Here is a 4,324-nt window from a genome sequence, read left to right on the forward strand (position 1 = left end):
CCCCCTCGCTGCTGTTGTACACAAAGAGCAGTTGTTGGGGCCTGGGCCGTGGGCTGTCGGCACGGCTCACTCCTTGGGCTGGGGTGTCTTTGTAGGTGAACTGAAGGGAATGGGTTGGTTTCCCCTGGGTTACTATCGGAAAGTGTCACGTTGCTGTGCCTCTCCTGGCCAAAGCCTTGGGCTTCCTGCTCTACCTCTTCTCAAAGGCGCCCGGGTGCTTTACTGTCAGGGGCTGCACAGCAGACGGCACCTGGTGCTTCTAGGTCTGAGCTTTGGTACCGTCCTTTGGGCCCCCACGGTGCGCTGACAGCTGCCCGTCACCCCACAGCACTTAAGTTCTCGCCTTCTCAGGTGGTAACTGAAGGAGTCACTGAACAGAGGCTAGTTTGTATTTCCAAGTGTGAATATTAAAGTTCTTCCTTTGTGACCTTCTTCCTGCCACCTTTGCTGATGAATCCTTAAGTGGATGACAGAGCTATTGTCAGTCTGCACCGGTGAAACGGGTGGTGAAGCAGCAAGAATCCTCCCAAAGAAAAGCCTGAGAGAGCGACAGGATTTTAAGGCAAAATGTCTCGTTCATTTTGGAGAGGCAAAACTGATGGGCTCAAGCTGCAGTGTTGCATGGGGTAAGTCACTGGGGTAAGTAGATCTTTGCTGCTTTCTTAGCAAAGATAAATTGATAAATTAGCTTGAACCGCATAAATAGGATTTCAGTGTAGTCACTATGGAGATTAACTATCCACTCGATTTGTGTAGTGGAGTTTACCTATAGTAAATTGATGCGGTAGTTACACCAGGTGTATAGTTCTAAAATTTTGTGGTTAGTGGGTATATCTGATGGATTTGCAATGCGTAAAAACGTAACCTGAGGCATTTTGCAAATCGCTTTGGGAATTGCTGCAGGTGCGGATGGGACGGCCTCATAAACTGCCCGCAACAATGACAGTGTTTCCCAGTGACTAATGGGAGGGGAAGAAGCCAAAAGCGAGTGAACAGGGAAAACGTGGCACAAGCTGAGCGCGACGGGGAGTGCTGTAATTATTGCCGTCAACTCGAAAAGACTCTGCAAGTCGCATGCTGCATGCATTAGCAGACCCCAAGAAGTTGTTAAAGGTAACAGCTACTCCAAATGCCACTAAAAGAGGCCAAAACCGCTGGGGGTTTTAAGTACTCAGCGTACCAAATTCAGCTTATTCAGTATCTTAAGATTTCTGGCTCCGTCACAGTGAAGCGGAGCTCCCCGCGCCCCTACAGGAAGTCGGGCTGGCGCTGTGCGCACTGCCAGTACGATCTGAGATTGTCGCAGCTGATGTCTGAGACTGAAGAGGCGTTTGTGGGGAGGTGTTTTGTTTTCGGGTCAGTTTTCCCCTCGACCGTTTCCATGTTCTGCGAGGCATTACCGGGCATGATTTTCCCACCTTCCTTTCCTAGTGACTCTTCAGGGGGTTTTCTGGTTTACAATCTCAGCTATTTTAATACAGCCAGAAGTATTATTCGATGAGATCAGCTGAAGCTGTTTGAGTGCAGGAACGCTGTCAACTCCTAGAGCAAGAATACGAAGTACCGTGTCATCTTTTGCCACCTTCCTATTGAGACCAAGCTCTGTCTCGATCTGCTGGGCTCTCCAGGAAACTCTTCCTTTCTTTTTTTCTGTCCTTTGAAAGCTCACATCTCCAAGTCATCGAAACTGCAAGCCCTGCTCTCCACGCGCACCCTCCTTCCCTCACCCCTTTCCAGCTCCTTACCATCACCTCCGTCCACTGCGCTGCCCTACAGTAAACGACCACGGCAATTTTCTTCCTACTGTAACTGTAGAGGTAACTAACGGAGAGTAAGTAATTAGCAAAGAATAAAGCGGGGCTGCTATGACCTGAAGAATTTCAGCATGGATGGATGGCTGTGCATATGGTTTAGCTGAAACAGAATTCTGTTACCAGACTGCTGGAATTGCTGGCGGTGAAACCGTGGTCCCCGTTACGCGGGTCAGATGTAGGGGGTGATAAGAACCTGATTTTAAAATCTATTCTGCTCTTCCAGCTTCACAGAAATTGCTCAGATCTGTGTGTGTAAACCGAACCCCCATCTGATCAGCACTACGTTCTCATGCTCTCTGACCTTTTCGGTAGGTGGTAATTTTGTTCGTACCCTCTCCCGTGACATCCTGTCAAGCCCTCTCCTGCTCTCACAGCTGACAGCCTTTCCCGCCCCGCGCCTGTAACTGGGAATTTCCCTTCCTCCCTCCTTCCACAGCCTCCATCGCCCTGTTCGGCTGCTTTCCCGAGCAGGATGTTTGTGATCTCCCCCACATCCGCGCTGGGCGAGCTGCCTCTCCCTGTTGAGTCTCCCGGGCTAAGGCTTTGCTGTGCTTTCCCCTCCTAACCCCCAGCTCTGCCTCAAACAATGTCGGCTCTCCGCTGTGCTCCCGCTTTCCACCTTTTGACTTGCGCTTTGTTAGCAGGAGTGCCGCTGTTCTTTCTCTGCCTTTGTGTTCCCATGATAACGTGTGCCCCAGGAGGGCAGGGGAGCACTCGGTGGCGTGGGGGCTCCTCTGATGCAGCGTCCGCCGCCACGTCCCTTTCTTTCCACCTCAGCAGGGCGGCCTAGGAAACTCTGACCAAGGAGCAAATGATCTGTAGCGTTAGCAGCACACGCAGACTAACCTCTGCGCTTTTTTCATGTGTTCTCGTAGGTTTTGAAAAGGAAGTTACGATCTATATATAGCTAGTAGGAAAATCTTGCCTCGCAGCAAATTGAAGACTTGTTTTACCTGATGCGTTGTGTGCAAACAGTTGCATTTTAAACATGGGCCTTTCTAAAGCTAAGTGGTAGACTGAAGGGTTTTTCCTGTTATCTTTCAAAGTGAACATTTCTGGTACCTTCCAACCGTACCGATACAATATATCCCTGACACAGATGCCCGTTTCTTTTTCCAGTCCCTGGGCATGTGGTTTTATCGTAGCTCTGTGCTTCCTTAGTGGAATTAAAGAGTAGGGCTTGGTAGCTCTGAGGCAGGAAATCCTGTATTTTCACAGCTCTAAGGATTTCATGTTGTTTGATCTCAATAATACCTTAACTCCTGCAGCAAGTGGGCCGGAGGGAACACTTCAAATGATTACAAGACAAAAAGCCTGGGTAAGTTTAGGTTACTTCTGGTAAAACAAACACGGGAGAGAAAGGAGGTGGAGGAAAAGATGGCCATAGCTCCGAGTCTTTAGGGAGCCATGAATGTCTTTTTATACAGTTGAACTCCACGGGCCACATACTCGGGCAGAAAGGGCTGGCAAATACTGCCCAGCCTATACCCGATTTGTGGCAGCCACACTACCGCTCTGATTACTTTTACACGGTTTGACTGATTTTGTTTTCTACTGTATTTTTAGTCCAGTTCAGTACGGAACTTTACCAGCTGTTGTGGCTGTACTTGCTTTTTCTCCATCTATTTTGCTCGCGAGCCTGCTTTTGTAGAGGCACAGAACAGCCCAGGTTGGAAGGGACCTCAAAAGATCATCTGGCCCGACCTTTTGTGGGAAAGGGAGCCTGGATGAGGTGTAGTCCCCACCACTGAAAGCAGGCCAACGGGAACTGCAGGTGGCTAAAGAGCTGCTGCTGAGGGGAGAGTAGGAAGGAGTTCGAGGCCAGAGTCCCTGAAAATGGAAATGCTCTCAGAGGAAGAGGTCACAAGATCCTCTTTTCCCTTTATATAAAACCAGAATGTAAAGCCCAACGCTTCTATATTTTGGTTTTAGCTGTTACTGTAAGTAGCAACAGGTGGTGCTGTCTGCAGATTTTATTCTCAGGAGACTCCACGTTGCTTCCCAGTTGCCTTTCTTCGGTTTCTCCTGTGGAGATATAGCCAGAGATTGGGTAATTACAATTTCTTTTTGCACAGCGTATGTTGGCTGTCTTCAACAGGGGTAATATTTCTGTGTTCCAAGCCGAGAGTGGTTTCTGTGGTACGGCGAAGTCTGTGAATAGAAGTCGGTGTCTGGACACATGTTTAAAACTGGTTCTTGGTTGAGACGCTTTGAAATAGCGGGCCGCAGAAGTTTTCCGTTCCGTCCGGTATAAGACAGCACAGACCAGGCTCGCCGCCCAGGGGATCTTTCCACGTACTGTGCCAGGCTCTGGTTACGCGCGGTGTGACCACCGATCACTTACCGCTTTGTTGTTGCCGCTGTAGCTTATGCAAAATTGCTTACTTTCTGCATCGTACTCGGATACTGCGCCTTTTCCTTATTCTGGAAAGACTTGGGGAATAAGCCAGCTGACGTGAAGACGGCGAGAACAAGACGCTGTCAGAGGAGGGGGGGGCTCCGCCTTTCGG

Source organism: Pygoscelis adeliae, unplaced genomic scaffold (assembly GCF_000699105.1).
Source record: "Pygoscelis adeliae isolate BGI_AS28 unplaced genomic scaffold, ASM69910v1 Scaffold4, whole genome shotgun sequence".
In the NCBI taxonomy this organism is placed as follows: domain Eukaryota; kingdom Metazoa; phylum Chordata; class Aves; order Sphenisciformes; family Spheniscidae; genus Pygoscelis; species Pygoscelis adeliae.